At 44.7% G+C, this 24970-nt stretch overlaps 1 protein-coding gene across 2 annotated transcripts in view; it reads left to right on the top strand.

Annotated features, from left to right (window-relative positions):
• Positions 1 to 24970, top strand: part of AUH (AU RNA binding methylglutaconyl-CoA hydratase) — a 161171-nt gene that overhangs the window by 126046 nt on the left and 10155 nt on the right. The window lies entirely within an intron of this gene.

Raw genomic sequence — 24970 nt, forward strand, 5'->3', positions numbered from 1 at the left:
ACTAGGGGTCCTGGCAAGAATGTGGCTGCAGTTTTCCAGCGGTGGGGAGCGTAGGCTGCACAGAAGGGAAGGACAAGTATGAGGGGACAAGGGAATGGGAGGGACTCAAGTCCCTGATGTTCGTGGGCTCTGCTCCCATCCCAGTCCCTCACCTCCAGCTTCTGAGCACACCCATTGCCTGCTTGAGACAGAATGGGTGGGTGAAATCCACACTTGTGCCTGCTAGAGTGTTTGGGGTCAGCTGTCTCCCTCCATCACACAGAGCGCAGATGGCAGGAGGAGCAGCTGCCCAGGTGTGTGTCCTCGCGCTGTGCCCTACTTGCCCTGGCTCCAGGCCTGTTTTTCTCTCCGTGTGAAAGAGAAGGATAAGCTTGTAAGGATTAAATGAAGTAATACTTGTAAGTCTCTTGGCACCAGAGTTGGCTCCACTCCGCTGGTGTCAGCTCTGAGTGCTTTCGTAGACCTTTCCCGGCTCTCTTCCTGCCCGGTTATCTTGGTCCTGGTGAGCCTATGTCTTTTATTTTTCCCCACTTCTGTCTTACTTTTTACTAAATCCTTGCTAACTATTGCAATGACTGATGGTTAGATTATCATGATAATTTCTTCTTATCAGATAAAAACCAGAGTGGCCGTCTTTCATTTTGTGGCACAGTCTGATGAGAAGAGGGTCCCTGTTTCTCAGTGTTTCTGCTTTTAAATTAATCACGGGGCTGTCTTCACATGCCTTCCTCGTCTGCCGCCTTTGCCCCATGGGAATTCGGGGGTGCTAGCCCCATGTTTGTGACATGTCCTGAATGTTCCCCAGCCTCTGCTTTTCAGTGAATAAGACGTAAAAGCAGGCCACTTCCTCCTTCTACTTGTTCTCTTTGTCCCCACCTCTCATCCCCTCCACTGTTGAGTTTTCAGCTCATTTTTTTTTTTAATTTTATTTTTAATTTTTTTTTATTATTTATTTATTTATTTATTTTTTTCATTTTTCTGAAGCTGGAAACGGAGAGAGACAGTCAGACAGACTCCCGCATGCGCCCGACCGGGATCCACCTGGCACGCCCACCAGGGGCGACGCTCTGCCCACCAGGGGGTGATGCTCTGCCCATCCTGAGCGTCGCCATATTGCGACCAGAACCACTCTAGTGCCTGAGGCAGAGGCCAAGGAGCCATCCCCAGTGCCCGGGCCATCTTTGCTCCAATGGAGCCTTGGCTGTGGGAGGGGAAGAGAGAGACAGAGAAGAAAGCGCGGCGGAGGGGTGGAGAAGCAAATGGGAGCTTCTCCAGTGTGCCCTGGCCGGGAATCGAACCCGGGTCCTCCGCACGCTAGGCCGACGCTCTACCACTGAGCCAACCGGCCAGGGCTCAGCTCATTTTTATTGCTTATAAAGACAATGTCTAAAGACTAGCTGTGGGCTAGCCCAGTATCTACCCTAGGAAAATCTGCAATATACATTTAAATTTGTAGTCAATGTATATTACGTTTTCAGTGTTTAAAGAGCCTTCCACTGAAAATACTGGCAGTGTGGCTTAATTTTAAAATTTGCATGTCCAGCTCAGTTTTTCAGAGGAACACCTGTGTCAGTCCATGTTGACACGGCTATGTTGTATGTAGTGATTGTAACAGACCAGTTGTTCTTGCTAGGCTGGCAGTCACGAATACCTGCTGTGTCCACGGAGCAGGGACAGGTCAGGGACTGCCTCTTGGCCTCCCGTGTGTGGGTGCTCAGCAGCACGCAGGGAGAGGGGATGAGGGCAGTGGCTGATCCCGCTCGTCCTGGTCATGTGCCCGTGTTCAGCAGTGTGTGAGGAGCTGCTGTGGGTGAGAAGGAAAAGAGTTTCAGCACTCAGGACAAGTTAATTTCACATCTATTTCATGTCCAGCTGTGCTTTAACTTAGTTTAAAACATGAAATAACAAATATATAGAAATATGTCTATTAAACCTGTAAGTGAAATGTCCATTTATTTGTGGGCAAGATAGGTAACTGGGAGCAAAATGGATAAGTAGGAATTCTACAGGTGGCTAGTGTTTGAGGTTTTCCTCCAGTATTTTATTATGATAGTTCTGTTATTTTAATTGATATTCCATTAATACTATACAGTGAACACTTTAAAAGTACATATTGGGTGATTTTTATAAATTAACCAAACATGAAAAAAACAATAGATGTGGAGAATACATGCATGCTTTCATAACACGTGATTTAGGAGGTTTTAGTTGTTTTATAGTATGTGTTTGTTTAGTTTGCTTTGTTTGAGTGTGAGGTTATTTTTGACAGTTTTTTTTTTTTCTTGCGACATGACCTAGAATTATGAAACATTGTATTGGATATATTTTATAAAAATAATTTATTTTCAGTTAGAGTTTTATCATCTCACTTGAATATGGTCAGGAGAATGTCTCATCCCACTTTCTTGACATGTAACAGTTGTTGACTAGTTCCCTGAATAACATCTTCTGCAGTCGTCCCCCTTATCCGCAGTTCCATTTCTTGCAGTTTCAGTTACCGACAGTCAACTGTGATCTGAAAATATTAAATGGAAACTTCCTGAAATAAACAATTCATAAGTTTTAAATTGTGCACCATACTAAATAGCATGATGAGATCTCACACCCTCTGCTCTGTACATCTCAGGATGGGAATTATCCCTTTCTCTAGTGTGTCCATGCCACATAGACTACCTGCCTGTTAGTCACCCTTATTTTACTTATTACTGCCACATTCACATAACCTTATTACAGGATATTGTTCTGATCGCTCAATTTTGTTATTGTTGTTAATCTTTTACTATGCCTAATTTATAAATTAAGCTTTATCATTGGTATGCATGTATAGAAAAAATAGTATATATAGGGTTCAGTACTATCCATGGTTTCAGTTGTCCACTGAGGGTCTTGGAGCATACCCCCATGGATAAAGGGTGGCTGCTATACTTCCATTTCACAAAATGACTATTCTATCACCGCCAGTTTGTACTTTGTAATCTCTCCACCTTTTTCACTGAAATCTTAAACACTTAGATTATACTTTGTATCTGTGAGTTTTTTTCTGTTGTGTTTGTTTATTTTGACTTTTAGATTCTGACTTACTTCATTTAGACTAGTACCCTTTAGGTCAGTGTTTTTCAACTACTGGTCCACCAGAAATTTTGTGCTTGATCATGAAAGAGTGAAATATTAGTTACTATGTGAGTCAAAGACTTTACTGCTTATGTTTTCTTCTAGGAGTATTAGTGGTTTTGGTCTTTAATCCATTTTGATTTTATTCTGTGGACAGTGTAATAAAGTGGTCTAGTTTATTATTTTTTTTGCATGTGTCTTGCCCAGTTTTCCCAACATCATTTATTGAAGAGACTATTTTATCATATTATGTATTTTTGCCTCCTTTATCAGAGATCAATTGAAAATATAGATGTGGGTTTATTTCTGGGCTCTCTGTTCTATTCCATTGATCTGTGTCTGTTTTTGTGATATTACCTTGCTGTTTTGATTAGTGTAGACTTGTAGTGTAGTTTGATGTCAGGTAGTATGATACCTCCAACTTTGTTTTTTCTCAAATGCTTTGGCTGTTTGGGGATCTTTTGTGGTTCTCAGCATGGGCAGTTATTAAAGGAGAAAACGGTAGTCAGAAGAAGGGGTCAAAATACTTAAGTTTAATAAGACCTGAAAGTCTGCTTCAGTAGGAAACTGCAGCATCCCAGTTAGCTTAATTTGTTAGAAGTCTAAAAACATTCATAGACCTAATTGCACATTTCAGGAATCCACTGTGTCCTCAGAAGTTCACTGTGCCTCAGCCCTCCCCACTCAGGTTTGGGAGGAGTCTCCCCAAGGCACTGCTGTTCAGGTGCTGGAGGGGGAAGGTGTTTCTTTGCTTGCAGTTTAAGGTATGTGCAGAAGAAGTCAGAATGGCTCTCACAGAAGCCTGTCCATCTAGCCTAGAAGAAGGATCTGATTGGTTAGCAGAAGAAATTAATGCAAGCCTGCAAAGTTTTAAAGCAACTGATAGGTTAGCTAAAGGAAAGCTAGTCCTTCCCAGCCCAAACATATAAACACAGTCTTAACAGAGACCTGGCCCTTTTTAACTCATTTTTCCCTTTTCTCTGCCTGCCTGTTAAGAGAAACACTAGCCATTTTAGAAGCCATGCTGCGTGGGCTCATAGCCAGATGGTCTCCCAAGTACAGGCTTGAGCACCGCCTGGACTGGACTGAGCTTTGATACGGGCTAAACCATGGCGTGGAATGTCTGGACTTGAATCTTTATACTGGGCTTAATGAAGACTAGACTGGACGTTTTCCTTGGCAAGACGGAGCGAGATAAGACATTGGGAACCTGTAAACAACCTTCTGTTTTAACTCTGAATAAATCTTCCTGCAACAGCCTAAAGCTTCTCCAAGTGCAGGGTTTAGAAAATGCTTTCTAAGTGACACCGTATGTGGACCCCACCACACTGATTTCAGAACTGATATCAGGTTCATATAAATTTTAGAATTATTCTAGTTCTGTGAAAGATGCCATTGATATTTTGATAGGAATTGCATTCAATCTGTAGATTGTTTTGTGTAGTATGGACGTTTTAACATTGTTGATTCTTCTTATCTATGAGCACAGTATATGCTTCCATTTATTTGTATCATTTAATTTTTTAAAATGTTTTATAGTTTTCTGAGTACAAGTCTTTTACCTACTTAGTTAAACTTATTTATTATGTTTTATTCTTTTTAATGCAATGGTTAATGGCATTGTTTTTTTATTTTTCTTTCTGATAGTTTGTTATTGATGTATAAAAATTCAGCCAGTTTCTCAGTATTAATTTTGTATTCTGTTTGTTTGCTTATTTTAGTTCTAATTTTTTTTGGTGGATTCTTTAGGGTTCTCTCTATATAGTATCATGTCATCTGCAAATAATGACAGTTTTACTTCTTCCTTTCCAGTTTGGATGCATTTTATTTATTTATTTTTTCTTGTCTGATTGCTGTGGCTAGGACTTCCAATACTGTGTGGAATTAAAGTGAGAAAGTGGGCAACCTTGTCTTGTTTCTGATCTTAAAAACAAAACAAGACAAAAAACTTAGTTTTTCCCTTTTGAGTGTGATTTAGTTGTGGGTTTGTCATATATGGCTCTTTTTTTTTTTTTAAGTGAGAGGAGGGGAGATAGAAAAACAGACTTCCACATGTTCCCTGACCTGAATCCACCTGGAAGCCCCTGTCTGTGGTTGATGCTCAAATCAACTGAGGTATCCTCAGCGCCTGAGGCCAATGCTTGAACCAATCAAGCCACTGGCTGTGAGAGGGGAGAAAGAGAGAAGGGAGAGAGGAGGGGAAGAGAAGCAGTTGGTTGCTTCTCATGTGTGCCCTGATTGGGGATCGAACCTGGGACGTCTCTATGCTGGATCAATGCTCTATTCACTGAACCAACTGGCCAGGGCCTATGTGGCTTTTATTATATTGAGTTATGTGTCCTTTATTCTCACTTTGCTGAGAGTTTTTATCAAAATGAGTGCTAGATTTTTGTCAAATGCTTTTTCTGCACCTATTGATATGAGCATATGATTTGTATTCATTTTGTTATGTGATGTATCATGTTAATGATGTCTTATTCTTCTTTAATAAGCTTTTTAAAAAACATTTCTTGTAATACTACTTTGTTGCTGATGAACTCCTTGAGCTTTCTTTTCTGGGAAACTGTCTCTCTATTGATTCTAAATGATGGTCTGGCTGGGTATAATAGCCTCAGTTGTAGGTCTTTGCTTTTCATCACTTTGAAAATTTCATGCTGGAGTATTTCAGAACTTGCTCCCCAGCATATGTTGTATTTTTGGTCAAATTAACTCATAATTTTTTTTTTTTAAGAGAAAATTTTCTGTCCTGCAATCTTTCTGTTGAGAAATCAGCTGACAGTCTTATGGGAGCTTTCTTGTTGGTAACTGCTTTTCTCTTGCTGCTTTTAACATTGTCTGTCTTTAACCTTTGGCATTTTAGTTATGTGTATTGGTGTGGGCCTCTTTGGGTTCATCTTGTTTGGGACTCTCTGTGCTTTCTGGACTGGCATGTCTGTTTCCTTCTCCAAGCTGGGAGAGTTTTTCTTCAGCTAGGTTTTCAGTCCCTTGCTTTTCCTCTTCTCCCTCTGGTATCCCTCTGATGCGAATGTTATTACCCTGATGTTGTCCCAAAGAGCCTTTAAACTATCCTCAGCATTTTCTTTTCTTTATGACATTCTGATTGGGTGTATTTTTCTATCTTATCTTTCCAGTCACCTGTTAGATCTTCTGCTTCTTCTAATCTGTTGTTCTTTCCATGTAATGTAGCCTATTTCAGATACTGTATTCTTCAGTTCTGATTGGTTGAATTCTAGGGTTTTTATCTTTGTGTAAATTCTTACACCATTCATCTAGTCTTCTCATAAGTTAACTGAGCCTGCTTATAACCAGTATTTTGAACTTTGTATCTAGTAGATTGCATTTAGCTCTTTTTCTAGAGTTTTGTTCTATTCTTGCATTTGGGACATGTTTCTTTGTCTCCGTATTTTCCCTGCCCCTTGTCGTTTGTTTCTGTGTTAGGTAGATCTGCTGTGTCTCCCAGTCTTGGCACAGTGGCCCTATGTAGTAGGTGTCCTGTGGGCCCAGTGGCACAGTGTCCCTAATCACCTGAGCCTGGTGCTCCAGGGTATCCCCTGTGTGGATTGTATGCTGTCCTGTAGTAGTTGAGCCTTGGTTGTTGTTGCGATGTCAGTGGGTGGGAGTGACCCTCAGGCTGACTGGCTATGAGGAATGGTCTAGACTACAGCAAACAGACCTTTAGTAGGCTCTGATCCCACAGAATGGGATTCACTTTAGCAGGCAGGCTCTGGTACCTGCCTAGTCCTCTCTTTTTTTTTTTTTTTTTTTTTTTTTGTATTTTTCTGAAGTGAGAAGCAGTGAGGCAGACAGACTCCTGCATGCGCCCTACCAGGATCCACCCGGCATGCCCACTAGAGGGTGACGCTCTGCCCATTTGGGCTGTTGCTCCATTGTAACTGGAGCCATTCTAGCACCTGAGGTAGAGGCCATGGAGCCATCCTCAGCACCCGGGCCAACTTTACTCCAATGGAACCTTGACTGTGAGAGGGGAAGAGAAAGAGAGAATGGAGAGGAGGGAAGGGTGGAGAAACAGATGAGCACTTCTCCTGTGTGCCCTGGCTGGGAATCAAACCTGGGACTTCCCCATGCTGGGCTGACACTCTACCACTGAGCCAACCAGCCAGGGCTGTCTAGTATCCTTTTTAGGTGTTTTATTTGTGGAGCTGGTTGGGGAGTTCTCTGGTGGGGTCTGAATCTGGCCACCTGGTGTGTTGGTTCTGAGGCCTCTTGGGAGGGGTTCCAGTGCTGGCCAAGGCTAGTCACTGCCTATGCCCTGCCTGGGGCCACATGTTAGGAGCTCTACTACTATACTGCAGGTGTTTGCCCCTATGCTTGCCTTGCAGGCACCTGGGAGAAGCTAAGCTGCAAACTGGGGCTGGCTTCCACTAGTGCCAGGCTTAGAGCTGCTTAGCAAGAGGTATGGCACATGCTGAAGCCAGATGCTGTTTGGTTGGGGTTTGTGGACCTTTATAAGATTTTATGTAAGTCTGTAGTGTGGGTCAAGGTAAGCTTCTTGTGCAGAACAGCCACTGAAGGAGTTTTGGGCAGGGCATGTGAGTTGGACAGGGCAGGGTCTCAGGAAATCACTAGTTTGGGGTGAACCGTGTTTTCTAGGTTAGTGGAAATTCAGATTTGGTGCCTACCTGTACCCGCCAGTTGTGTATGTGTGGGGGGCAGAGGGCTCAACAAAGGAACATTGACATCTATCTGCCAGCACTTCAGTTCCACAGGGGGCTCTCCTCCAGCCTCGCCTTTAAGCCAGACACTTCAGTTCCTCTCCATATGTCCCTGGTGTTTTACAAGCTGCTGTCTCTAGTGGAGTTTAGGGTGAGTGTCTGTGAGCAAGTGAGTATGTGTGCAAACCCTTGCAGAGTGTGCCTGGGTTTATAGCGATCCTCCGTCTCACGTGGAATGAGCCTGCTCATTTTCACAGCCAGGTGTTCCGGGGACTCCTCTTTCCGGACTGGTCCTCAGAGCTGGGGATCCCAGTGTGAGCCTGGGACCTCTAGTTCCTCAGGGAGGACCTACACAGCTGATGTATCCCTCCAGATTCTTATTAACTACCACATGTAGGCGTGGATCCAGCCCATTTCCGATCTCTGCCTCTTACCAGTTGGAGGTGACTCCTCCTTTGTGTCCTTAGTTATAGGACTTGTGTTAAGCTGGTCTTCAGGTGGTTCTCAATATTGGTTCTGTAATTTAGTTGTAATCTTGATGTGGTTCTAGGAAGAGTTTCCCTACTCTGCCTACCTGACTGGAAGACGTGTGGACCTTGGGTTGTAATTCACTGTCTCCAGCAGCCCTTTCCCAGTGGGCGTTGACCACTGTGTGCTTTGTTTTGAATCTTTGCCATTTTTTACGACCTCTGATACCAGACCCTGTAGGTAATTATTTATTTTTCCTTGTGTTCCAGTTATCCAATTATATTCTTATGCTAACAAACTCCCACCAAGACGTTGCCTGTCAGAGGGTAACTATTTGAGTAGCTGCGCACCGTGTCTCCTCTAGGGGTGGTGGCTTGCCCCCGGGAGCCCCAGGTGTGCTGCAGAACCAGGGCACGCTGGGTTACTGGGGCGCAGGAGCTGGCTGTTCTAACCTTTCTAACTCTTCAATCTTCTCATTCTTAAAATAAGGATAATAAAAGTAACGATCTCATAGGATTCCTCCAAAAATTATAAGATGTGTTGAATTACACGGTACATAATAAGTTCTCAATAAATCATGGTTATGTATTTATTTAACATTGTGTTGCTGTGCCAGGATCTTCACATTTTTATCATGTGACTTACTTTTCATAAGGAAAATAGAAAGTACCTGTATTTAAAGCTTTATTTCTATTTTATAGTGTAGTCATTTATAGTGTTGTCAAATATTTATACATACTATGCTCTTTTTTTTTTTATCTGAAGCTGGAAACGGGGAGGCAGTCAGACAGACTCCTGCATGCGCCTGACCGGGATCCACCCAGCACGCCCACCAGGGGGCGATGCTCTGCCCCTCCGGGGCATCGCTCTGTCGCGACCAGAGCCACTCTAGCACCTGAGGCAGAGGCCAAGGAGCCATCCCCAGCGCCCGGGCCATCTTTTGCACCAATGGAGCCTCGGCTGCGGGAGGGGAAGAGAGAGACAGAGAGGAAGGAGAAGGGGATGGGTGGAGAAGCAGATGGGCGCTTCTCCTGTGTGCCCTGGCCGGGAATTGAACCCGGGACTTCCGCACGCCATACATACTATGCTCTTAACAATAAATTTTTACTATGATTTTACTTAACTCATGTTTTGTGTTATGTGGAGAGAAAACATCTTAATACTGAGTATTTTCATCTTATCTGCCCTTTATTACCATATTTCCCCATGTATAAGACACACCTTAATTTTGGGGCCTGATATTTGAAGAAAAAAATGTATTGCATGAAGTTATTGAACTCAAGTTTTATTCATCATAAAATTCATACAACAACTCATCTGTGAAAAAAAAAAAAAACAGGAAATGCAGGGAAAAAACTCTATAACCACTGTTATGAGGTGCACCCAGCGTTTAGACTCCAAATTTTTCGAAAAAGGGTGCATTTTATACATGGGGAATTATGGTATACCCCTCTTTTAACGAAAACATCAAGGTCCAGTCTTTATGAAAAACAGCCTGTCTACTCTGTTGATACACAGTGAATTTTAGAAGGACACAGTTAAGTGAGCTCATGCAGAATACTGTTGGTGTGCTGGGGTCGCTATCTCTAATTTGATAGTAGTTGGCAAAGTATTTTTTATGGGACAAGCTTTCCAGAAGGAACATCTTAAACATTATACTCTTTCCACTTTTCCCTCTCTATTATTTTTAAAAGATGAATAGTTAACGTGTCTGTTCATCTCCTTCATTTTGAAAGAATGAAAGATGATTTTGAAGTTTTGGAAATTGTTCTCTGAGTGTGATCTGGGAAAAAAACATTTTAGTGAGGACAGAAAAAAAGGTGACCTTTACCGTGTATGCTGATTCTCAGCTTTCGTCCTGTGGGAGGCAGCGTATGACCCCTCCCCTCCTGAAGGCTGGTCATATCGACCCACTTCTAATGGAAGGTGGCAGGAGTGAAGAAGGAGGAAGCACTTCTGGGTAGGTTATCACAGGACTGGCTTTCCTCTAGTGCATTCTCTTTCTTGAACTGCTCGCCTTAAGGGGGAGCCACCTGCCATGCCAAGAGGCCGCTCTGGGGAGTGGCTCATGGGGGGAGGGACCCAGAGGGTCTGCCAGCTACCGAGTGATTGAACTACAGAGGACAGTGGCCTCATAAGGGAACCAGGGCCAGAAGGTTCAGCCAAGTTATTCCTAGATTCCCGAGCCACCAAAACTATGAAAGAATAAATGTTTGTTGTTTTAAGCCATGGAATTCTGAGGTGACTTGCAATGAGCATTAAATAACTAAACCAGTTCTTATTTAATTGTTAGAGATGGTGAAACAGTTTCTTCCTAAAGCACAGACTACATGGTCTGTGCATTACTATATTCATCATCCATTTGGAGTAGGGAATATTACCACATAATTGTTTTCAGCTAAGAGTTTTGGGGGGGCAAGAGAGAGAGAGTGAGGGACAGATAGGGACAAACAGACAGGAAAGGAGAGAGATGAAAAGCATCAATTCTTCGTTGTGGCATATTAGTTGTTCATTGACTGCTTTCTTATATGTACCTTGACAGGGGGTGGGGGGACTCCAGCTGAGCCAATGACCCCTTGCTCAATCCAGTGACCCGGGTTTTCGAACCTGGGTCTTCAGTGTCCCAGATCAACACTCTATCCACTGTGCCACTGCCTCGTCAGGCACTTTTTAAAAAAAGTATAACGTGATAGAACTCATAAAGGGGTAGAATTTCTTGATATCGATAAATATCAAGCTGTTAAATCAGCTAATTCCTTTAAGTATTTCCACGATTTAACCAGTGATGTGAACACAAAACATTATAAATATCACTGTATTAAAATTAATCAAGAATCTTCTGTAAGGCTGTTAGGAATATACATACATGTATACATGTTCATATTCATTTGATACTATAACTACACACATATAAGTAATCTCAAAAGGAAGCAATAGTAATCTGCAAATGTATACCACAGATAGGTATCAGAATACAGAGGAATCCACTGAGCCACTTCTGTTGGTTAAGCTTCCTCTGGGCGATGACTGCATTGACCTCAGCCAGCCTGGGACAGGCGTATGCTGAAGGCCGTGGGGAAGGTTTCCATTTCGGTCCCATCTGCAGGTGTCCTTTCCCTGCACGTGGTGCCACTGTGTAGGAAGAGTGGCGAGTCACGTGGTTTCTGGATGTCCCCCTTCTCATTGTGGTGTGACAGAGGGTGCTGAGACTGGAGCGTAGTCTGTCGTGGGTGTGTGCAGCCTCCTTCCGCCTGACGGGTGAGCTGTGGGGAAGTGGAGCAGACATGCGCCCGGTGGCATCACTGATGAAGACGCTGTGTGTGTTGAAGGAATCTATAAATCTTAAGAAGATTTCTTTGGTTTTGCAACAGAAACAAATATGACCAAAACAGAGCTCATGGAAGGCTGTAGGAGCAGGAAACTAGACCCAGACCATCCAGTGCCGTGGCTGCTGACGACATGTACTGTTTAAATTTAAATTGATTAAAATGAACTACAATTAAACATAAGCTACACTAGTCATGGAGCTACACAAGTAGCCACTCGTGGCTAGTGACTCCCATGTTGGATGGCCTGGACAGAAACCATTTCTACCATCACAGAGAGTTTTATCTGCCTGCATAGCTTGTGTGGAAGTCTTTGCTTGAATTGGTGAACCCAGCCACTTCCTTCATTCTTCCATTGCCCCATTCAAGATATGATAGCAGGAGAGAACAGTCTGGCTAATGTAATTTGCTTGGCAGTGCCAGGGTGGGAGAGGTACTGGCAGGAGAACCCTCCAGGGGCCCCTCAGCACGACCAGGGCGGAGTGGCAGAGGAATGTGTAGAGTGGTGCATTCTGGGTAGCTGCAAATGGACAGCTGTTTACCACAGCACTCTTTAAAGTAATTTTAAGCATCATCCCGGTATGCCAGGGTTGCAGGTTTGATCCCCACTTAGGATACATGCAGGAATTAACCTCTGAATGCTTAAATAACTGGAACAACAAAGTAATGTTTCTCTCTTCTTTCCTCTCTGAAATCAAATAAATTTAAAGTAGTTGTAAAAAGTAAGATTTTATGTTTCATTCAGTATATGACAATATATTTTTCAGAAGTTAAAAAAAAGATATAAATGCTTCAGCAAATATTGTGAAAAGTGCATGTAAACATTTGAAAATAAATATAATTTTGTTTTTTAATGAATAATTTGATATATCTGTTCTCTATCAGTGAATGGGGTAATAGTGTAATAGTAAAAAAAGCTTTCATATATATATATATATATATATATATTTTTTTTTTTTTTAAATGAGAGGGACAGATAGGGACAGACAGGAAGGCAAAGAGATGAGAAGCATCAGTTCTTTGTTGCAACACCTTGTTGTTCATTGATTGCTTTCTTACATGTGCCTTGACTGAGAAGCTCTAGCTGAGCCAGTGACCCCGTACTCAAACCAGTGACCTTGGGTTCAAGCCAGCAACTTTGGGCTTTAAACCAGCTACCTTTGGGCTTAAGCCAGCAACCATGGGGTGATATCTAGGATCCACACTCAAGTCAGCAACCCTCTGCTCAAGGTGCTGAGCCTACCCTCAAGCCAGATGAGCCTGTGGTCAAGTCAGCGACCTCACGGTTTTATACCTTGGTCTTCTGCGTACCAAGCCAGTGCTCTATCCACTGTGCCACCACCTGGTCAGGCATCTATAATAAATATTTATGAAAGCTGTAGCACAAAGGTTTTAATTTCTTGCCTGTCAGCTTAATTTGTTCTAGAAAAATATTTTTTACTGCCAGTCTTTTTAACCTTGCCCTAATTCTTAAAAGTTTTTAAGCTTTTGCTAAATACTTCTTTATCATAAGCTAGATAGAGGTCAAACTGATGTATTTCATATAGGTTCTGCTGGGGTCCAACCAATTAGATTTCTCTCCTCACTTGGTCCTGTCTTGTTTCTCTCTCTTTTTCTCTCTCTCTGAGATGTGGGTGTGTGTTTCCTCATTGCTGTACAACATGCTACAAAGCCTCAGGGAATAGAAAGTATTACAACACTTTAAATACTGGTCACAGATTGAAGAACAAATATTTTTATGCTTTTGCATGATTGTGACACATCTATTAAGAGACCAGTAAACATGCCATGTTTGTTCACATAGCACACTCCCCTTTGACCCTGATGTTTCATTGTAAAAGGAAATGCGTTTTGTAAGCAGCTAGCCCTGATCTGTGCAGAAAGCGCTTGCCTGAAGTGCTCTGATAGACTTCCACAGTAATCTGTTGCAGTGGGTATTGTGATCCAAAGCTAACGTTGTTCCATGGTGTTTCCTCCACAATTCAAGGAAAAAATGAAGTGGGGCCTTCTGTGTGTGAGAGGGGGTTAGAAGTGATTCAGAGGTGACATTGACTTGTAGAGGTCATAGATCAGTTCTGGTATCAGTAGATGCCCTTAACGCAGTATCTGCATAACTTTCAACTCAAAGTTTTGTTGTAGGCGCTCCGCCCATATCAGTGCAGCTTCCTTCTTCGTGAAGTCATAACAAAGGGAAAAGTAAAGGCTAAAAAAGAAAGAAACCCCCTCAAAATAAAAACAAAAAACAGTTGGCATCTTCTCCCTTGTAAATATTTCAAAAACATAATTTATAATCTAAAACCATAATTTGTGCTCATTTGCATATTACATTTAAATTATAATTGATTGTGAAATGTCAGTAGCATCTATATCTAGTTTATTTCCACCTCTGGGGACTTTGGTCTGGGAGGAGAAGGTGACAGGGCCAGATTGCTGTCAGCCCCTTGCCGCGCCACAGGAGCCTGTGTGCCCAGGGGCAGCAGGGGACACAGCCCGACAGTGCAAAACTTCATTTCTTGCTTTCTTGGCAAAAAATGAGGTTGTTGTGTTTAAGCCACTGTTGATATAGAAGTGGCTACTTCAAATTTGTTGTGAGTGGTATAGTCCCAGGACGCCATTATCTAGGAGAACTATCTTGATGCCTTCTCAAAATAATAGATGAAATGATGGAGAAAAATTGGAACAGGAATATGGCATTTCAAATATATTTTCATTCTGTTCAAATACTACATAAACATGAAAGCGTTTTGTCACATAATTAAACTAGCTTTAGCCGTTTGAATTTTCCCTCAGTAATAAGAGTCCCAGTTTTACTCCCTGTGCTATGTCAAAACACTCGGTGGGCAGGAGGCCTTCCCACCCCCGTAACTGCACATGAGCAGGTTCTAAGCAGTGAGGTGGAGCAGGACTTGTTGCTGGGACTTAACTAATGGTTCTGAGAACAGCACCTTCTTGCTAGTCCCTTTGTCTTCCTTCCTTGATCCTGGTCTGCAAACATGATGGCAGGACTTCAGCAGCCTTTTCAGACCATGAGGCAACCTGGAGAACAGAGGTGCAGGCTGAGGATAGCCAAGGAGAAACAGAAGGAACCCGATTCTAATGGAGAGGGGTGGCCACTGTGGTCCTTATGCAGCCCTGAGAAAACTGGTCCCAGAGTTTTGTGGGTGACTTACAGAGAGAAGAAAGTAAGTGGTTCAATTGAAGCAAAAAATTGTAGCTCTTGTTAAAGAGGCTGGATTGAATCAAGTGGCCAGGGAGAAAGATGCAGATCTGGTGATGTCACACAGTCAAGGCCCACTGCCCCGGGGCTGTCTCCTTGCTGGCTTGTTAGTGCTCACTCTTGACGCTCATCTCCTGTTGGGAAGAACATGCAGAACACATGTACAAACTCCTGGTTGTTGTAAGTGAACCCGACCCTGACATGAGCAGAAGTGTTAGATTTTAAACTGCGGGCCCACTGAAAGGAACAAGGGCTCTGGGGAAGTGGCTGACTCGGTCTGGGCAGGAGACACGCACGGTGAGCTCGGAACATGTGATTCCAGATTACGAGAGGTTAGCAGAGACTAAAGGTCATACTGAAAGAACTCCAAAGCCAATCTAAGGAAGTTCTCATCAGCCAAAGATGGGGGTGGTTTGAGCATTAAGAAAAACAATAACTGCAGTGGATTCTAATGTATCAGCTCTGTTAGAATCTGTAAGTTTATGATGGTTTTTAGCGATTAAAAGACAAGCTGGTCATGTTTGCATTATGCCAGGGAACTATCTTGTTATTTTGAAAATTATTAAATAAAGGCAAAGAATCAGACCTGACCTGTGGTGGCGCAGTAGATGAAGCGTCAACCTGGGATGCTGAGGTCGCCGGTTTGAAACCCTGGGCTTGCCTGGTCAAGGCACATATGGGAGTTGATGCTTCCTGCTCTTCCTCTCTCTCTTTCTCTCTCTCTCTCTCTCTCTCTCTCTCTCTAAAAATGAATAAAATCTAAAATAAAAAAAAATAAAGGCAAAGAATCAACTGTTTACGAATTAAGCTATAAACTTAGGGTATAAGCAAAAGAAACAAGGCAGAAAGCCCACTTGCAGTGTTTTTATCCTGTTATCTTGCCTGTGGCTTTAGACAAGAGTTCAGAGCTACCTACTTCCAGAAGTTCAGTGTCAGGAAGAGGATCAGAGTTGGATGTGAACGACCTTGGGCATTTGCAGTTCCCCTCACTCTTGGCAGCCCACACGCTGTCACCGACGTCCACCCTTTATCTGGACTCTTGCTCCTCTGGCCCCTCACCATCAAGCTTTTCATTTGACCAGTGAAGTTTTAAAATCCTTTGTTTTCATTTCATTATATGTTTAATGCCACATAGAAGGAAATGTAACTCATACTCGGTAGAGTTGTTTTCTCCACGTGAACACGCCCCTTACTGAACTCACTAAGTGTTGAGTTAGGTAATCAGCATTCAGAATGCTAAATATGATGAGAAATCATGTTAGACTGATACGTAGTATTTTAAGAAATTGGTAGAGCCTTTAGATTGGCTAAGAAAATGCTATTTGTCTCAGTTAGAATGATGGGTCCCCAGTGTCCTTACATTTTCCGCTCAGTGGGATTTTAAGCATGGAAAGCCTGTCCCAGGAGCTGTGACAAGCACGTTCTGTGCATTCCCCAGTCCTCCCACAGGACCGAATTTCAGCTCGCTCTGTGATCACCTACAGAGGTCTGCCTCCTTTCTGCCTGAGCCTGGCACGCCCATGGTCACACCCTGAACTTGCAGCATCACCACTAACATCTCCATTCTGAGTCTGGATTTCCTGCCCCTCACCCTGCAGCATCCTAACCTCCAGGTCTCCTTGGACTGATCAGGACCACGGACACTTTCACTTTCAGCTGCACCATCCTGTCCCCACACGGTGTAGCTTCTGTGATCCTTTGTGATAATGACGTCCTTCACAGTGACCTTACCTTCACACCAATTTCACAGGGGAACTGTGAGGATTAAATAAGTGAATTAATATGTAGGAAGTGTCTGCTTGATAAATGTCAACTGTTACAGTTACTTGTCTTACCTGCCCATTCTGTGCCCACCCCCAGACAGCTAGAAGTTACTGGAAAGGAAAATGGATAACCATGCTGACTCACCTCGTGACCACAAATCTCAACGTGTAATTAATTCTTCCCAGAAGCCCTACCATCCTTCCCCAGTGTGCTTGCCGTTACTCTTCAGCATGTGTGTCCAAATCTCTTCCCTCGATCCATCTGTACTTCCAGACAACAGGAAATCCTATTTCGGACAGCTTAGACACTGAGACAATACCTTGTAATATCATATGAAGTAAAGCAAGTCAGGACTGGTACATTCAGCAGCTAAGTGACATCTTCCTGTCATGGTGTCTTTAGTTTGAGGGTTCAGCTTTTGCTGGCTTTGGTCAGGGTCATAAGGTAGCTGCCATTGCTCCAGGTGTCAGATGACAGCGTCGTGGAGGAAACCTTTCCTAGTATTTCCGTGTGGCAACCTTTCCTAGAAGACCCCTGTACATGAGCTTCATTGGAAGAAGGCTGGTGAGTGGCAGTGGTATAGGTGTCTCAGGGTGGGCTGCTGCTGAGTGTCACCTTCCTCCTGCATATGCCCACTTCACCGCACCTCCATGGGCACTGCTTCTTCACCTGCACAGCCTCCTGGGGTGGCCTCATCCCGGCCCCTGGCTTTGAGTGCCGTCTATATGAAATTGACTGTTAATAAGCAGGTTGCATATCCAGTCACATGCCTGACTCCCCACTTCCATATGTAAAATACACACTGAACGTGGCCAGAGTGCACCCCCGTCACCTCCAGGCTCCCCAGCGCCAGGAAACAGCGCCGCCTTCATTCATGAGCTTAAGCCGGGAATCGAGGCATTGAGCTGTCCCTTTCTCACACCCATTTCACTAGCAATTTTGGGCAACACTTCCCCAGATCTCAGCCCCTACCCCTTCCTTCGCTGCCCTACTTCAGTTCAGTCCGCCATCGTACTGCACCTGGACAGGACGGGTACCTCCTACTAGGCACCCTGCTCTTATCCTGCCCCTGTCATCTCTTCCGAGCTTCCAAGGCCTCTTCCAAAGCACAGGTCGAACTCTGTCACTCTCCACTCAGAACGCTCCGTGTTGTATGGTAGAGTGAGAGAGATGTAACCCTGTACCGCACCTCTGTCATCTGAATGCACCCTGAGTGCCCCGCCTCACTCCATCACTCCCCGCACGGCCTTCTCTTCGGAGCTCCAGGGGCCTCTTTCCTCTTCCCCAACCGTGCTGCGCGCGGCTTCCCTTTCGGGTCTTCATGTGACTGATCTCACCACCCTGTGTTTTGCGTGACCTCCAGGTGGCTGCCTTGTTAGCATCAGGCGTGGGCTTCATGTTCATCCAGCTGGTCCCCCCACCCTCAGTCTAAACCAGCCATCTAGTGACTATCTCAGAACTGCCGTATTTTTCGCTCCATAAGACACACCTAGGGTTTTAAGGAGAAAAATAAGAAAAAAAATATTCTGAACCAAATGGTGTGTTAAAATATTTAATAAAATATATTTTTTGTTCCATAAGACACTCGGGCCTTTTCCCCTCCACTTTTTTGGGGGAAAAATGCGTCTTATGGAGCAAAAAATACGATAATTTCCTGCCTTACATTCTCTCCACAATGCTCATGACAACTCGCTCCTTTGCTGAGTGCGTGTTTATTGCCTCCTCTCTGCCCTCTATGCTGTTGAGGTAATAACCTTCAGGGATAGCGGTGGGGTATCAGGTTCATCATGTTTGTTCAGCACCTGGGACAGTGCCTAGCACATTTCAGGTCACTCGGCCAATAAATCAGTGATTGAACAAATGGATTTTATTTGCAAAAGGTACAACATAAACTCCCACTGAGCTTCATCTGTTTTCGAAAGAGGAAGAAAAAAAAAAAACACTACGTGTCTGTGCCATTCATGACACTGGAAAGCATGCAACAGAAATTGACTCTGGGCTCCCTGAGTAGACAGGAAACTTACTGCGAGGTTCCCAGATCCAGTAGCTGGCTAGCAAACCAGCTTCAAGCACAGAATGGAAGCAGGCAGTGCACACCATGGTCTGGGTCAGAATACCAGTCATCAGGTCTGCACATCACTGCCCCTGTGTGGCCTGGATGCTCAGAAAGGCTTGTACTCCAAGGGTACAGGTTTGGGACTCCCAGCCTCCAGGACGCTGGACCTGACCTGGACACCTGCTCAGCTGTGCCAGGGCAGAGAAGGAGATCTGGCCCCTCAGCCTCCATTATTGGGGATCTCGACTGTTCCGGGATGAATAGAAGGGGGGGGTTTCAAAAAAAGAAGGACCAGGATTTTAGTAGTGGCAGTGGGGGTTGAGCAGCTAGTGACAAGCGTGGAAAGCTTCAGGGACCTGCTTTGCACTTTCTGAGCCAGTAGGTGCCCTGACGCAACAGCAGGAATATCTGCTTGCCCCCTTCCTCTTCTGGGCTTACAGTGACTGTGGCTTGTTCTCCAACCGCGATCTCCCATAGAGATGGCATTCTCATACCACTGCTTGCAGATGATATTCTCATACCCTCTGGCACTCAGTGGCTTCCGCTTACCCTCAGACTAAACCCAGTCCTTCTGGGCCCAGAGTTCCCACGGGGGCTGGCCCACTCCACTCAGGCTGCTGTTGCCACTCACACCCCCTGCGCTGCGCCTCAGGCCCCCTGTGTTCCTCTGTCTCAGCTCCAGGTCACACTCTCCTCTCCTTCTGCCCCTCAGTGTTGTCCGCTTGCTCTCCTGGGCTTCCAAGCAGGCAGGAGGCAGGTCTTTGGCTGCGGTAGCCATGTGCCTAAACAGAAGTAATGTAAGTTCTGTCGCATGGCAAACAATTGCCTGCCATCCTGCGTTTTACAGCAGTGTGTCCTCAGATCCCACTGTCTCTTTGTGTGACTTTGGAGCTCATGAGTAGTGCATGCATGCCTTTGGGCTGCCTCACACCCACTGCATTGGTCTCTGTTCACAGAGCCCAGGCAGAAAGGCTCACCCCTGCATGGGAAGGGGCAGGGTGGTGGCCAAGGTCTTCTTTTTCTTCCTAACACAGTAAACGGCTTTGGATCGCAGCTTCTCCTTACGACTCTGATGCACCTTCATGCAGGTTCATGAAATGCCATAGGGCCCCCTTTTCTGGTAGGTGATAAAGTGACTCAGGAGTCATTGTTTTCTGTGGAAGCAAAGTGTGCTGTCAGTGTACTGTGCCTGAGAATGACAGAGGGACTGGTTCTTTAGCGGGAGCCGCTGAGCTGCTGTGGGCATTCTCAGCTTGTGCACATCTCCTTGGTTTGGTAGCTGGTGGAGGACCTGTGGGGGTCCTGGGTGCATGTTGCTTGCAGATACCGTGATCTCGGAGACCTTCAACTAGCCCGGGGAAACCGAGGCTTCCTGAAGCCTGCGTGCTTCCTGGGGACAGAAGCAGGAAGGGTGCGGATGCATTTACTTAGTGGTGGGCGGGCTCTCGGTCTTCAGAAGGCTGTAGCAGTTTTGTCCCTACCCCAGCGTCATATTACACACACAACGCAGAACGGTTTGGAAATACTGTAGTGAGCAAGGCTGGCCCCTCCAGGGACACTTAACTGTTTGGGGACATTGGTTAGATATATATATACCTTCTTATATATACTACACATACCTTTTTTTATCCAGTAAGTTCAAAACATATATTCATTTCATAATCTGCTCTTATTATATAGCAGGTAAGAATTAGGTAGGTTTGACCCTGTTTCTGCAACCTACCTTAGTGACTTGGGACAAGTGGTGTCTGAACCTCAGAGCAGAGCAGGCCCGGCCAGGAGTCAGGGCTCTGTGCTGGAGGCCGCTGGGATGGACAGTGGTGAGAGTTTGCTTGGAGGCACACAGAGCCCTGGGGTTGCAGGTAGCAGGGCTGCTGTCAGAGTGGAACAGCTTTATTTAATTCCAAAGGCTTATCTACAGATGGTACTTGGCTGATCCCGAAGTCAAATGCCCGTGAGAACGACGCCCAACTCCGAGCTCATATTAGAATTTAATATTCAGAATTAATGCAAGCTGAATTGAAATACATTCTCCCTAGTACACTTGTTCACATTTGGACTTAAAACCTGACCCCTCAGCCCTGGCCGGTTGGCTCAGTGGTAGAGTGTCGGCCTGGCGTGCAGGACTCCCGGGTTCGATTCCCGGCCAGGGCACACAGGAGAAGCGCCCATCTGCTTCTCCACCCCTCCCCTCTCCTTCCTCTCTGTCTCTTTCTTCCCCTCCCACAGCCAAGGCTCCATCGGAGCAAAGTTGGCTTGGGCGCTGGGGATGGCTCTATGGCCTCTGCCTCAGGTGCTAGAATGGCTCCAGCCGTAATGGAGCAACACCCTAGATGGGCAGAGCATCTCCCCTTGGTGGGCATGCCGGGTGGATTCCGCTCGGGTGCATGCGGGAGTCTGTCTGACTGCCTCCCTGTTTCCAACTTCAGAAAAATACAAAAAAAAAACAAAACAAACAAAAAGAAAACAAAACCTGACCCCTCTCCTTCCATAACGGGTCCCAGGGCCGCTTCCTGTCTCTCTGGCTGCGGGGTGTGGAGCTGTGCTGAGCCCCGAGTCCTGGCCGCTGAGCTGTAGCGTTTTGTTTATTAATTTCATAGTAGAAAATAGCTGTTTATCAACACAGTAGTACTTCCAAACTAGAGTCGCATGCTGGCGTAGAGCGTTTCTAGTGTGGGTCACGACTCATGAGGCGTCAGCAGACACCTGAGGTTGTGCAGCGGTCCCAGTGGCCCGTTGTCACACTGTGCCGCAGTCCATTGCCTCCGTGTCCCCAGCTCCTTGCTCGCACGGCCAGTATTAATTGAGAAAGGCAGATTGGACGGGCCATATCATTTTCATAAAATTTAAAATCACAAATTTTATATTCCTGGAGGTGGTAGGGAGAGGGTGGTTGTCTTCAAGGGCACAAATGTAAAACCAGTTCAGACGATCAGTCTCAGATTTCTGCAGACTGATTGCGGCGTAGGAAAGTGAGCCAGATGACTTCTTACCAAACAGGTTTTCTAAAGAAAACTACTTAAAGTAACAAAGAGTGAATTAAGTCGTGTATTTAAGATAGCTCCTTTCAAAAAATGGGGTTGGGAAAACTGCATTTCCACCTGGGAAGGAATGAAAGTGGACCCTTACCTTACGCCACGGACAAAAGTTACCTTGAAGTGGATCAAAGGCTTCCCGTGAGAGCGGAAACCACAGAATGCTGAGGAGAAAACGGGGAAAATGGAGTGACATTGTATCTGGCAGTGGTTTCTCGGATGTGACATCAGAAGCACAGGGAACAACAGAAAAAAACAAATTGGACTTAATCAAAATTAAAAACTTATGTGCAACTGACAACTATTAACATAGCGAAAAGGCAGCCCATGAGGTGGGAGAACCTATTTGCTGATCATGTAGCTGACAATGGATTAATATTCAGAATATAGAAAACTTCTACAAGTCAACAACAACAAATCCCAGTGGAAAAAAATATTGGCAAAGGAGTAAGTAGGCTTTTCTCCAAAGAAGATGCAAGTGGCTTGTAAGCACATGACCTCATGAGTTGTTAGGGAAATGCAAATCAGCCACCACAGTGAGATACAACTTCATACCCATTGGGATGGCGATTATTAAAAAACCAAATAAATAACAAGTGTTAGTTAGAGTATAGAGAAGTTGGAACACTGTGGTCCTCTTGATAGGAAGGTAATTGGTGGGTGAAGTTACTTTTTTTCCATAGTAACTAAAAATTAAGCATAAAGTTACTGTATGACCCAGCAGTCCCATGTCCCACCTGTGGCTGTCTACCCAAAAGAGATGGAGCCAGGACTTTGAAGAATTGTGCACATATGTCACAGGGCTGTTCCTAGTAGCCAAGAGGTGCAAACAGCCCAGCCGCACATCAAGAAATGAACATACAAAATGTAGTTAGTATATCCATCCATCCAGTGGGGTTTCCTCTGGGTTCTGTGGTGCTTTGTGCCCTGACATCACATCCTCCAGCATTTAGTTCATTGAGAAGCATTGAATTGTCTAGTGCCTGGTGTTAGTTTCATAACTGTTCCTTTGTTATATTTGTACAAAATCCTCATTCCCAGAGAATGAGAGCATCAATGAAACGGTATGGTGAATGAGCTTAGGTTTTCTGGGCTTGCAGAACACTGAGCTTCAGCTGAGTAAAAGTGCCGCATTAACAGTGACCATGGAGGGTCACATTTGTTATTCTGACCAGTCTACGTTAAACTTTTTACAGAACACGAAGAAGAATGATTTCCTGATGTTGTGCTTGTCAGGAACCGCACATCCTTAAGTTCTTTAGTCTGATGGAAATTCTACCCGGCCCCATGAGTAAATATAGCTATGTGGGTTGTATTATTTATATCTCTGTTCTAATCAGCTGCCCTTGGAAACAGCATAAATAACTTGTGTTTTCCATGTCCCATACGTTCTCAGAGCTATCTTTACCACACTTGCAGTGACAGTGTTTACAGTTAGGGTTAAATTTGCCAGGGCTCCCATTTTCAGACACGTTTTCTGCTATGTCGAGTACAACACTTACAAACTTACCATTTCTAACTGCTTGGGCAGTGCAAACACTTAATAACTAACTATGTTTTACAGAAGCTGTATTCACAGTGGTTATATTAAGAATCATCCGTGTTGGAAATGTCAGTCCTTTTCCAATTCATCTAGGGTTTTGTTTTTAATCACCCATATTTTCTAAGTACGGGTTGTGGTTGTTAATACGGTTGTGTAAGCTGTGTCCTTCAAAGCAGCCATGCTCTGTTAGACATGTGGGAATAGACCTAATGACTGAAGGGAAATATGCTTTCTTGAAACTTGCGGTCTTTATTTTTCATTTTTCCACTTTTGATTGAGATGCAAGCAAGAAAAAGTTTGCTTTGCTTCTCAAGTTGTGTAAAGGAAAGCCAGCATCTCCGTCCAGCGTGTTGTCCAGGGTGTTGTACAGGGTGTTGGGCAGTGCTGGAACTGTGCAGAGGAGTTGTGTTGTAAACAGGCAGCCGTGGTTGACGCTTAGATAGAAATCAGTTTCTGTATGAAATCACCCACCCAGTTGTTAGCTGCCATTGGTAAGTAATACAGAAAGAAGTGTAAGCTCCATGGGCCAAACAAAACCAGTGAGCTTATTTGTGTTTTCTCCTCTGAAACTTGGCCATCAGCCATTCCTCTGCCTCTGGGTTACCAGTGGGCTGGACAGCCTGGCAGCCATTTAAGGATGATTTAGACTAATCTTAATATGTATATACACAATTGTGTGAGTTAGAGAGAGAGAGACAGAGAGAGATGGAGACAGAAGGACAGAGACAGACAGGAGGGGAGAGAGATGAGATACATCAACTCTTTTCTTCTTTGTGGCACCTTAGTTGTTCATTGATTGCTTTCTCATTCTGTGCTTTGACTGGGGGAGGGGAATCCAGCCAAGCCGGTGACCCTTTCTTAAGCCAGTGACTTTGGGCTCAAGCTGGTGACCCTGCGCTTGAGCCAGTGGCCTCAGGGTTTCAAACCTAGGTCCTCAGCATCCCAGATCGACTCTCTGTCCACTGTGCCACTGCCTGGTCAGGCAGACTAATCTTAATATTGCGGCTCTTCTCATGCTGAGACTTCCAGTAGGAATATTACCTGCTTTTGTGCAGCTTTCTGTTGAAGGAGATCCCAGCCTCAGTGTCAAGGCACAGTTAGTACTTGCACTGAGTAGTAACAACCAGCACGAAACCTATTTTCATGAGTAATTATCTGTGTTTATTTTTATTAAGTTTTAGAATTAGATACCTAAGCAGTGGTGCAGTGGATAGAGCATCAGACTGGGACGCAGAGGACCCAGGTTCGAAACTCCGAGGTTACCAGCTTGGGTGTAGGATCATCTGGCTTGAGCAAGGTTTACCAGCTTGATCCCAAGGTTGCTGGCTTGAGCAAGGGGTCACTCGGTCTGCTGTAGCCCCCTGGTCAAGGCACATATGAAAAAGTGATCAATGAACAACTAAGGTGCCACAACAAAGAATTGATGCTTCTCATCTCTCTCCTTTCCTGTCTGTCTGTCTGTCTCTCTCTCTCTCTCTCTCTCTCACACACACACACACACAAAATTAGTTTACATGTCATTGACCATAAATGGTTCTTTAAAAGCACATGAGTTGAATTTCTCAGAATTTGAAAAGTTTAACCTAAGCTAAAAGAGAGATGCCAAGGTTGACGGACTGGGCTGTCATTTACTCCTGCGGTGAGTGGGCAGAGCGCAGTGTTGTCAGCCCCGGCTGTGCGTCCTCACTTCCCCGCATGGTGATGAGCTGGTGACGAGTGCCAATAAGATGCAGGGCTGCTGAGTCACAGAACAGGGTACAAGATTCCCAAGTTCTTC

The sequence above is a fragment of the Saccopteryx leptura genome, chromosome 2 (genome assembly GCF_036850995.1).
Source record: "Saccopteryx leptura isolate mSacLep1 chromosome 2, mSacLep1_pri_phased_curated, whole genome shotgun sequence".
Lineage (NCBI taxonomy): Eukaryota > Metazoa > Chordata > Mammalia > Chiroptera > Emballonuridae > Saccopteryx > Saccopteryx leptura.